We start from the raw sequence: 12,744 nt of genomic DNA, 5'->3' as shown, positions 1-12,744 counted from the left end.
AAATTCTCACAAATTCGGTCTTTCAAATAACTTTCCCACCACTGATGTCAGGAGCACTGGCTTGTAATTATTTGGCTGAGTCTCTGAGCCTTTCGTAAGCGAACTCAAATCCTCCGGTACCTTAGCTGTCGCTGAGCATAATTTAAATTACTTTGGTCACATTGGAATGTCGAACCAGTTCGATTTCATTTTAACAGAACGTACACTCCTTATTCTGAGGAATGTGACTGCTTGTAAACAGACTCTGAGATCAGATTCTCACAGAAAAACAACCCTCACATTCCAGTTGCACTAAAGTGTGACGGCACGAAACCTCTATATGTTATTCGTTTTGTTGTTGTTGCGGGACCTGCTGAGATCCTCTAAAATTATCCACGCTGTTAGAATATTCTCGGTGAATAAATCAAACTATAGTAATTTCGGATTTCGATATAATCAACCTGTTTCTGTGTTATGAATCAGTGCTCAGGTAGTCATGGTCCCTTAGGAAAGAACAGCACAGAAACCGGCCATTCGGCCGTGATATTTAAATTGCCTACTTCAGTCGGCATAGCCCTCTATACCCACACATCTAAAGTATCATTTGCTGATGATACAAAGATTGAAGGTGTAGTGGAGAGTGAGGAAGGATTTCAAAGCTTGCAGAGGGATTTGGACCAGCTGGAAAAATGGGCTGAAAAATGGCAGATGAAGTTTAATACAGACCAGTGTGAGGTATGGCACTTTTGAAGGACAAACCAAAGTAGAAAATACAAGGTAAATTGCAGGCCACTGAGGAGTGCTGTAGAACAGAGGGACCGGGGAATACAGATACAAAGTTCCCTAAAAGTGGTGTCACAGATAAATAGGGTCGTAAAGAGAGCTTCCGACCTTATCTGAAAGGCCTTTATAATTCAAAGTATTGAGTATGAGAGTTGGAATGTTATGGCGAGGTTGTATAATGCATTGGTAAGGCCAGGTTTAGAGTATTGTTTGCAGTTTTGGTCACCAAATTACAGGAAGCATATTACTAAGGTTGAAAGAGTGCAGAAAAGGTTTACAAGGATGTTGCCGGGACTTGAGAAACTGAGCTACTGAGAAAGGTTGAATTGGCTAGGACTTTATTCCCTGGAGCATAGAAGAAAGAAGTGACAGAGGTATATAAAATTAAGATGGGTGTAGATATAGAGAGTAATGAAAGCAGTCTCATTTTAATTTTCTACGCATCAGGGATTGAAGTCAAAACTCATGATCGATTTCCTTGTATCTCAGGTCCACCTGTCGGGCCAAAGTCCATGTAATTTTTTTCTGCATCCTTTTCAACGTATTTACGTACATATTCCCTGTAGGAAGTTTACCATACTGCATAATAATTCATGTGTGGCCTCAGCCATACCTTATCCAACCTGAAGATGACATTTTATCACCTGTATTATGTACTTTGATTTATGACGGATAATATGCCAACAGCTTTCTTTACGGCAGTATTACCCTTAACCAATTTGTTCCCAGCTGCTCTATATTCGACCACACACCATGATACTATTCCTCTCTGTCTATCATTCTCCCTGTCTTGGCAGCATACACAAATTTCCTAATGCAATTTAGCACATTATCATCCAGATCGTTGATACAGATGTAAACAGCAAAGGAACGAGCACCGGTCTGTGCAGTTCTCCGCTTGTCACAGGTATCCAGTTAGAGAGGCAACCAACTGCTACCAATCTCTGGTTCCTTTCACAAAGCAAATGTCTCATAAACTTACTACCTCATTTTCATAGCAGAATGACTCAACATTGCGGGAAACTGTCAAATGTCTTGCAAAATTCCACGTCGACAGCAGCCTATATTTTTTCTTCAACAACATTCCTGGTAACTTCTTTGACACGATTTGCCACAAACGAAGCTATATGGTCTATCGTTAATCAGTCAATATCTAAAAAGTAACTCATGTATCCGGCCCATTAAAATACCTTCCAATAACTTTCCCACTCATGATGTCAGGCTCACAAGACAATAAAATTATAGATTATTTTTAGAGCATTTCTTAAACAAACGGAACAACATTTGCTCCCCTCCAGTTATCTTGTTTAAGAATGATGTAAATATCTCTGCTAGGGTTCCTGCAAGTTTTTCCTTTCGCGAGGTCCGAAGCAACACCTTGTCAGCTTCGGGTGATTTATCCACTGTAATGTGCCTCATCCAAACGTCTCCACCTTTGTAACTTGTATAGAGTCCGGGAAGTTGATTCAGTTTTGTTTTACATCGATAAACTGTATCCGACTCCCAGATAAATACGGATGCAAAAAAATGAGCGCTTTTAGCACCACATTTGGATTCGCTATTGTCCAATTCTCACCTTCCAGTGGTCTAATTATGTCTCTTGAAATCCTTTTGCTCTGAAACTATGTGCAGCATTCCTTACGATTGAACTAGGGCAAAATCATCCTTTCTTCACTCTTCTGCTCTCTTTCTAAAGTGTTCTCTTGCATTCCCTGCACTCGATAAGCACCTCATTGCACCTGTAATTCATCTCCTGTTTTTTCTTCACTTGAGCCTCCATATCACTTGAAATTCCAAGTTCTCGACACCTGTTAGGTTTACTCTTTATTGTGACAGGTCCGTACAAACTTTGTTCTCTCAAAATTTTACTTTTGAAGAACGCCCACCTACCACGTACATCTTTGACAGAAAACGGCCTGTCCCCGTCGACACTTGCAAAATCGTTTCTGACAACAGCAAGATTAAAATATGTCCAGTCTAAAATCGCAATCCAAGAACAAGGCCTGTTGTTTGCTTAGATATTTTCAAACTAATGGCCTGCGGACTACTGGATACAAAGTGTTCCGCTTGAAAAACTTCTGCCACCTACCCTGTCTCGCTCATTACATGCAGATCAAGTATCGTCCAGTCGTTCATTTGGGACTTTTATCTGGTGCTTAAAAAATAAAAACTTTCCACAATATGTCTCACAACCAATATTCCATCTAGTTTTTTTACACTATGGAAGTCGCAGTCAAAAATTGGAAAGTTAAAATTAGCTGTTATCACAACCTATGTTTCCTGCAATTTTCATCAATTTCTCTTCATATGTCATCCTCTAAATCAATCGGACTGATGGGTGTTATGTAGTACCCTACAATCTCATTTAATGCGTCCCCTTTGCTTCTTAATGGTTAAATATAGTAGTTTCACGAGCCCTGGGCTCAGCTGGCTTTCAAGCAATGCTTTTTGTATTGGAATATCTGCAGCTGAGCACAGTTGTCGACCCATGCTGAAACTTTTCATTCCTGACTTTGACTATCGTCATAACAACATCTGTCTCTACAACCTCTCCACTCTCTGCTCTGGGGCAGTCCTGTTCCCGCAAGGATATCAGTCCCCTTTCAGTTCAAGTGCAAACCACCTTCCTTAGAACATACTCCAAGTTCAACATAATGACTCCCATAGGTTAGTCCTCTATTTTGCTTTCACTCATGCATGTCTGAAATATCGCTAATGTCTCAGCACCGAACACCAGGCTCGAAGCATTCTCTGTGTAGAGAAAAAAAGGTTACATCTCACAGCGCGCTATAACTTCCTCCGATTATCTTATTGTTATGTCCCTCCTATTAGCCACTTACTCCCAAGATAATGTCTTGCTGTACAATCCCTCAATACCTCTCACACCTTATACTCTCCTATCATGAAATCTGCCATATTCCTTCGCACAAAATCCAAAATCCAGAGAACCCTCAACGTTTCCTCATTAGACTTGATCTCTTACCTGAGCAGCATCTCGGTAAATCTATTCTGCATTGTCGTTAAAACTTCCAAGTCCTCCTCTAATTGATGCAGAATTAGGAAATTCGGACCATTCTGCTCCAAAATTCCATTATGACTGATTTACCATTCCCACAACTCCATTCTGCCAGCTTCTTACCGTCCCCTTTGATGTCCAGTCTAATCAGAACCTATTTACCGCTGCTTTAAACACTATACAAGTTGGTTTTCCCAGCGGTTAATGCCCCTCCCATGTGTGAATACTGAAGCAAATTATTCATTACTGATAGCTGCTGCTCCCCTGTTACTCCAGCACGTTCCCGGTTTTATCCATAATCAGTCCTCCCAATTCTCATGTGCGTCTATACCTCCTGATTGTTTCCTTCATCCTACTCAGCAACGCCTTCTGCTATTCCCTTCGCGCAATATTAGGTCCATTTCCAGCTCCCTTCCTAGATGCCTTGCAATACTCGAGCCTTCTCTGACCCTTGCTTCGTAAAGTGCGCTTCCGTCTTCCTCCTGAGTAGGGTTTTCATATTTATTATGAGCCATGTCTCCATATCCTATCATTCCTTTCCTTCTCCATTGAGTCAAATCTATGAAAAGCCCAGTACAATTTCTCCATTAACAATCTCTATATTAATTTAGTGCATTTCCCCGTACTTCTGTTCCCAATTTATGATCTCACGATTTTACGCAATCGCATAGTTCCTTCCCTCCCCAGATTCAATATTTTCGCATTCTTCTGCACATCTCCCTACGCGTCAAAGATAAACGTTAAGGAGTTATTAATGTTTTTTTTTTTTTTTTTTTTTTTGGGAATTGCGCATCCTCTGAGTGTTTTCCCACCAGGTCTGACACTTTCTCTGGTACAATAACCAATATGATCACTGAGGGGTAGTGGACTAGTAGTGGCGGTGAGATGCCTGTCGAGTACTCCCAAAAATATCTGTTCTTTTTCTGTTATGGCGTTTCATATTCGTTTAAAATAACAATAATTCATACAGATATATTGTTCAAATGCGAAGGACGTTTCCAAAGAACATAATGATACTTCACCATAGATTGAGAAACACAAGAGATATGAGACAGATGCTTTTATGATTTCTGTGCGTCGTGAGGAGATGAGTGCCGTGTTTTCCTCTTTCCAATGGGTCCATTACAGCAATGAGAAAATCCGTCACTGTCCTACACGGCCATCATAGACCTCGCTGGTGTTATCAATGCTTTCTCTGACATGCCACCGGCAACATAGAAAATGTCATTGCTTGTCCAGTTCCATCAATACTGCAATGTAATTATCACAGCTTATTCGGTCACCCGGTCTCTCGCACAGAGAATACCACTTCTTATTCAGAACATTCTCTCAGTATACTGGTAATTCCATTGCTACTCGACTCTCACGATGGACAAAGTTTAAACTACATATAAAACCGTGACCCATAAAACGATAACAATATCGCTGACCGAACCTGTTTCTTTGTCTGTTTAAGTCTACGAAATACGCACTCTGCTCCCGTCAATCCCGTGAGATGGCTCTGCCACACCAAACCCTGGTTTGTGTGGGTACGGTGTAATTTGCTACGCTGTTGTATATCAGTGCCAAGAAATAACAGTCAACACACTGCATGTGATTAAAGGAATCATATTTACTTAATGTTACTTAACTAAAGGGTCATTAAAGAAATGAAATAAAGAAAGAAATAGGGCGTATTATAATTAATCAGTCAAATGTGAACATGTTGGAGTTCATCTTGAACTTTTCTGTCACTCACGCGCTGGATTTCGGTCTGCGTGGAAGCTCTCACCACCTTCCGATCGTCGCTCGCAATCCATTTCGAACAAATGGTCTCCCACCGGGTCCTATCCGACACTGGTTCTCCCCTGCGTCTACTCTCTTCGTCTCCCGCCGAACAAAAGGCCCCGGCTCACAACGGCGTCAGTACACAACAGAAAAGCACATTCCGCTCATTGGACGGCTCACATTCCGACGCATCGGAAATCTCCAGCTATGAACTAAACGAATGTTGCCTTACAGTTATATAAGGAAGTTAACAAAGCTTATGCGGTATTAAATTTCATAAGTCGAGAGATAGCATTTGAGAGTTGCGAGGTAATGATGCAGCTCTATAAAACTCTGATCAGGCCACACTTGGAGTACTGTGTCCAGTTCTGGTCGCCTCACTATAGTAAGGATGTGGAAGCATTGGAAAGGGTACAGAGGAGATTTACCAGGATGCTGCCTGGTTTAGAGAGTATGGATTATGATCATAGATTAAGGGAGCTAGGGCTTTACACTTTGGAGAGAAAGAGGATGAGAGGAGACATGATAGAGGTGTACAAGGTATTAAGAGGAACAGATAGAGTGGGCAGACAGCACCTCTTCCCTGGGGCAGCACTGCTCAATACAAGAGGACATGGCTTTCTGGTAAGGGGTTGGAAGTTCAAGGGAGATATTAGAGGAAGATTTCTCACTCAGAGAGGGTTGGTGCGTGGAATGCACTGCCTGAGTCAGTGGTGGAGGGAGATACTCTCGGGAAATTTAAGAGACTACCAGACAGGTACATGGAGGAATTTAAGGTGGGGTGTGGGGTTATATGGGAAGCAGGGTTTAAGGGTCGGCACAACATTGTGGGCCGAATGGCCTGTACTGTTCTGTACTATTCTATGTTCTATGTTCTACAAACACGGCTTCTCCATATAGACCATTACAATAGCAATAAAGTCTCCTTCCAGGGCGTGACACACATCTTTATAAAAATGCTCGTCAGCACATCACACTGCCAGTGATAATGCCCAGTCATAACCCACCACACTGTCACTGGTTGTCAGAAAATATTGGCCATATGTTTACTTCTCAGTGCTCGCCATTTGTAGCAAATAAAACCGGCACAACTGACATACTGCAGAATCACGATCACAAATGTGCTGTTATCAATGATATTTAAAGCGCCCTGCACAGGGGGATATGTCTGAAGTGATGTGGACAGGATTTCCTTTCAACATAACGTTATGGGGACTTGCTTATACCTGATAAACATTTCAGAGGAGATATTTAGCAACGAATGAATAAGATAACAGTGAAACATGGTGGGACAGTATTCGCCCTGGGCTTTTGTACTTATTTGTGGATTGATATCACAGGTGACCCGGCGGTCAGGGATGAACGTTCAGGCTTTATTTTTTGTCATCACATTGGGCCGGGTTTAAATTCCGAGGCACTGGTCCATTTTGTTTTTCGTATATGTAAAAGCAATTCGGAGTCATTTATTTGTAAAGCCTGTTACACTCTTTTGTTTCGAGGACGAAATATAAGTCGTTGTTTCAAAATATTAGCGTGGCCTATAATTATTTGGTTGATTTGTGAGACTTTCCCACATCCTACGCTCTATCCCTCTCACTTACCCGTGCAGTCTACCTCCTATTCCCCCTCTCTCACAATTTCGCTCTGTCTGTACTGTCTATATCTCTTTATGTCTCCCCTCTCCTCTCTCTCTCCACTCTGCACACTCTCGATCCCTCTTCTTGCCCACATATTCATCCACCTTCAGCTTCCCTATCTGCACCTTCCACACACACCGTGCCCCATCCCCTCTCCATGCTCACCCATGCACTCTCCTTCTGCCTCTTCCTTCCCGTCACCAACACTCCCCATCGCACTCTCAGCCGCACAGCAACATCAGTTAAAAGGTGGCAAAGGTTAAGGTTGATACGGTCTGATTTGTTCAAGTGGCAATAAAAAAATGTTTTAAAACAACTGCGGATGATTGGATTAGGGTTAAAAATAACTATGCAGCTTCTGGCCCCTGGTCACCTTCTTTAGACTGTTAAAGGTTCCATCGGTCTTCACTTTAGTAGAAATGGTTTAATGTATTAAAGACACAGTATTCACAACTGAACAAGGGTGACGGTGGATTTGATTTCAGCAGAACGACATTTGCGTGTCCAAGCAGCTGATTAGACAGAGACACTGAGCTGCGAATCTCACAGAACAACAACCAAAACCTTCCTAATCAATCAATGTTGCTTCTTCATTTCTAATTTCTCCGAAGCGTCTCGGCTCGAAATGTCGAATTTTCATTCAATTCCGTAGACTTTGCCTGACCTGCTGAGTTCCTCCATCATTTTGTGTATTACAATAGGTATGGATGATCGGCGAGGGGGAGTGTGTGGGATCAACAGGTGGACAGTATGAGTGGACTTCACAACATAAGCACGCTGTTAAAGTATTTTGGGAGAATTCAGCTGTGAAGGATTTAACTTATGATATTTATTTGGACATTAATCCAGATATCTGCGTTATCAATCAATGATGAATGAGTCAGCGAGTTGTAGAACAGTATAATATGGAAACAGGCCCTTCAGCCCCGCCTTCCAACTGCAAACTGCTTCATGTTGCCTTTAAACCTTCCACCATTAACACATGACTCTGATTGTTAGTGCATCCAAACTCGGTGGAAAATTCCAACCTGCATTTATCCTAGCAGATTTGTAAGGAGATAGTAGATATTTGGAGTAAACACAAGCTTGTGATTGTGGGAGATTTTAATTTTCCAAACATAGACTGGGAAGCCCATACTGTAAAAGTACTGTAAAAGGGCTGGACGGTTTGGATTTTGTAAAATGTGTGCAGGATTTTTCTTTTGCGGCCATACATAGAGGTACCAACCAAAGAAGGAGAAGTGTTGAATCTCCTGTTAGGGAATGAGATAGGGCAGATGACGGAGGTTTGTGTTGGGGAGCACTTCGGGTCCAGTGATCACAATGCCATTAGTTTCAATGTAATTATGGAGAAGGATAGGTCTGGACCCAGAGATGATATTTTTGATTGGAGAAGGACTAACTTCGAGGAGATGCGAAAGGATTTAGAAGGAGTGGATTGGGACGAATTGTTTTATGGGAGGGATGTAACAGAGTAATGGAGGTCATTTAAAGGTGCAATTCTGAGGGTACAGAATCTTTATGTTCCTGTTATGTTGAAAGGAAAGGCTAAGCGTTTGAGCAGCCATGGTTTTCAAGGGATATTGGAAACACAGTTCGGAAAAAGAGAGATACCTACAATAAATATACGCAGCATGGAGTAAATGAGGTGCTGCAGAAATATGAAGAATGTAAAAAGAATCATAAGAAAGAAATTAGAAAAGCTAAAAGAAGATATGAGGTTGCTTTGGCAAGTAAGGTGAAAATAAAACCAAAGGGTTTCTACAGTTGCATTAATAGGAAAAGGATAGTGGGGGATTAAGTTGGTCCCTTAGAGAATCAGAGTGGACAGCTATGTGTGGAGCCAAAAGAGATTTGGCCATACAAAACCATTTCTTTTCCTCGGTATTCACTGGGGAGAAGAATATTGACTTGTGTAAGATAAGGGAAACAGGTAGGGAAGTTATGGAAACTATGATGATTAAAGCAGAGGAAGTACTGGAGCTTTTAAGGAATACCAAAAGTGGATAAGTCTCCGGGTCCTGACAGGATATTTCCTAGGTCCTTGAGAGTAGTTAGTGTGGAAAGAGCAGCGGCTCTGACAGAAATATCTTAAATGTCATTAGAAATGGAGATGGTGCCGGAGGATTGTTTAATTGCTCATGTTGTTCCTTTGTTTAAAAAGGGTTCTAAGAGTAAACCTAGCAATGATCAGGCTGTGAGTTTGACGTCAGTTGTGGGTAAATTGATGGAAAGTATTCTTAGAGATGGTATATATAATTATCTGGATAGACAAGGTCTGATTAGGATTAGACAACATGGATTTGTGCGTGGAAGGTCATGTTTGACAAATCTTTTTTTATTATTTTTTTGAAGACGTTGCCAGGAAAGTTGACGAGGGTAAAGCAGTGGATGTTTTCTATATGGACTTCAGTAAGGCTTTTGACAATTTTCCACATGGACTGTTAGTTGGGAAGGTTCAATCATTAGGTATTTATATTGAAGTAGTAAAATGGATTCAGCAGTTTCTGGATGGGAGACGCCAGACTGTAGTGGTGAATAACTGTTTGTCAGATTGGAGTCCGGTGATGAGTGGTGTGCGTCAGGAATCTGTACTGGGTACAACGCTGTTTGTCGTATACATTAATGATCTGGATGATGGGGTAGTAAATTGGATTAGTAAGTATGCAGATGATACTAAGATAGGTGGAGCTGCGGAAAATGAAGCTGTGTTTCAAAGCTTGCAGACAGATTTAGGCCAGTTAGAAGAGTGGGCTGAAAAATGGCAGACACAGTTTAATGCTGATAATTGTGAGGTGCTACATTTTGGTAGGACTAATCAAAATAGGACATACACGGTAAATGATAGGGCATTGAAGAATGCAGTATAACAAGGGGAACTAGGAATGATGGTGTATAGTTCCCTGAAGGTAGAATCTCATGTGGAGAGGGTGGTGAAGAAAGCTTTTGGTATGCTGCCCTTTATAAATCAGAGCATTAAGTATAGGAGTTAGGATGTAATATTGAAATTGTAGAACGCATTGGTAAGGCCAAATTTGGAGTATTGTGTACAGTTCTGGTTACCGAATTATAGGAAAGATGTCAACAAAATAGAGAGAGTACAGAGAAGATTTACTAGAATGTTACCTGGGCTTCATCACCTAAGTTACAGAGAGAGGTTGAACAAGTTGGGTCTTTATTCTTTGGAGCGTAGAAGGTTGAGGGAGGTCTTGATAGAGGTATTTAAAATTATGAGGGGGGTAGATAGAGTTGAACTGGATAGGCTTTTTCCATTGAGAGTGGGGGAGATTCAAACAAGATTTGAGATTTAAAGGGCAGAAGTTCAGGGGTAACATAAGGGGGAACGTCTTTACTCAGAGCGTGGTAGCTGTGTGGAACGAACTTCCAGCAGAAGTGGTTGAGGCAGATTCGATGATGTCATTTAAAGTTAAATTGGATAGATATATCGACAGGAAAGGAAAGGAGGGTTATAGGCTGAGTGCAGGTCGGTGGGACTAGGTGAGAGTAAGAGTTCGGCACGGACTAGAAGGGCCGACATGGCCTGTTTCCGTGCTGTAATTGTTGTATGTTTATATGGTTATATCTATACCCCCATAATTTTGTGCACCACTCTCAAAGCTTCGCTCAGTGCTCTAAGTTCCAAGGAATGAAGTCCAATACTCTGAAACGTTACCTTATCAGTCAGGTCGTCCATACCAGGCAACCTCTTGGTAATTTTTCTCTGTACTCTTACTCTGTATCCTTTCCTGTAGGTAGGCGACCAAAACTACACACAGTACTCCAAATTCAGCCTCAGCAATGCCTTATACTACACCAACAAAAATCCCATTTCCTGTGCTCAATGTATTGATTTATGTAGGCCAATGTTCGAAAAACAATGCAGTCTCAGTAAAGTCAGAAATAATCCTGCAAAGTTATTTCCAGTCGTATACCCAATAACGCTTGGATTATATACATTGTACCTTTGACCTTCTTCACTGCCTACAACATTTCAAAATCTCCCTCACCACCTCAGCTCTTCACCATTACCACCTCTTCGACCGAGGTGAGTGACCTCCTTTCTAACGTTGGACTCCATCTTACCGGTTGCTTCCCCCAAGCTGAATCCACAGAACGTGTCCATCGCTGCTCGAATCTCAACGGATTCTCTGGGGCCCAGTGCAGTTTATTGCCAACTATGCAATTTCGGGGAGGTCAAATACTGCTCAGAATATAAATTCGACAATTACTGTGTAATTAATAAAATATGAGCCTACATGATATTTCATAAAGCTTGGAAATGTTGCTTTCTGTCCCTTAGGCGAATTGTAGACTCCGATTAGGAATTGGTCAGACACCGTGGGAGGTAAGCGCGGAAATTGGTGGGGCCGCAGCCGATACAATTAAATTCTTTGGTCCCTTACAATATCTTTTAATAGCTTTCCCACGACTGATAGCAAGCTCAGAGGGCTAAAATTTCACAGATTAATTTAGAGCCTATCTTAAGCAACGGAAGAATGCTGGGCTCTCCTCGAGTCCGCTGGTTTAAGCACGCAGACTGCGGAGCCGATCTGTTTTTCTTTCGCACATTTACTTTAAAGCTAATGTCCTTTGGACTACTGGATGCAACGTGTTCCCCTGTACAAAATTGTGCCACCTGGCCTTCCTCCTTCCCTAAATGCAAATCAATATCGCACACTCCCTCATTTGGGACTTTTACCTACTGATTAAGAAAACATTCCAGAAAATAGATGACAACGTCTATTCCATCTTGTCCTTTTACACTTTGGGAGTACCAGTCAAAACCTGGAAATTTAACCCTAGCTCCTATAACAAACTGACGTTTGCTGAAATTCTGAGCAATTTCTCTTCACATTTGTTCCTCTAACTCCCACGGACTCTTGTCTGGGCTGTAATGCCGTGTAATACATCTATCATACTTCATCGCTCCAAAGCCAAAGCCCCTTTTACATGGCCATACCTGTCTTATTACTACGTTCCACATTGAACGCCTCACTGGGTGAGTTCTCTAATCCACCCTGATGTGACATCTTCCCTAACTAATAACGCCATCCCTCCTCATTTATTCCTTCCCCCTCTGCTTCATCTTAAAGAGCGGAGCGGTGGAATACTGCGCTGCCAGTCCGGCTCATACTGCAACCATCCCACTAATGGCGATAATATAGTAAATCCACGTGCTCATTCATGCCATGGTGTCATCCGCCTTTTAATACAATACTTCTTACATTGAGGTATCTGCAGCTGAGTACATGACTCGCACCATGATCAACAATTAAATTCCTGACACGAGGAATTCTGCAGATGCTGGAAATTCTAGCAACACACGTCAAAGCTCACCAGAAACGTTGATGTATGTAAATTAAATTCCTGATTCTGTCTGAGGCCTTAGCATCTGTCTCCACAATCTACTCACTTTCTGTTCTGCGGCAGCCTTGTTGTTATCGCTTGCAAGTCTGGATTTACCCTTCCCCCTCCCACCACCAATTCCCCCACCCCCACCCCACCTCGAGCAGCACTAGCAAGCCTTCCGGCTAGGATATTAATAGCCTTCAGTTCATGAGC

The sequence above is a fragment of the Mobula birostris genome, chromosome 13, assembly GCF_030028105.1.
Source record: "Mobula birostris isolate sMobBir1 chromosome 13, sMobBir1.hap1, whole genome shotgun sequence".
In the NCBI taxonomy this organism is placed as follows: domain Eukaryota; kingdom Metazoa; phylum Chordata; class Chondrichthyes; order Myliobatiformes; family Myliobatidae; genus Mobula; species Mobula birostris.
The sequence above is the reverse complement of the archived record's forward strand: the minus strand, read 5'-3'. Positions refer to the sequence as shown.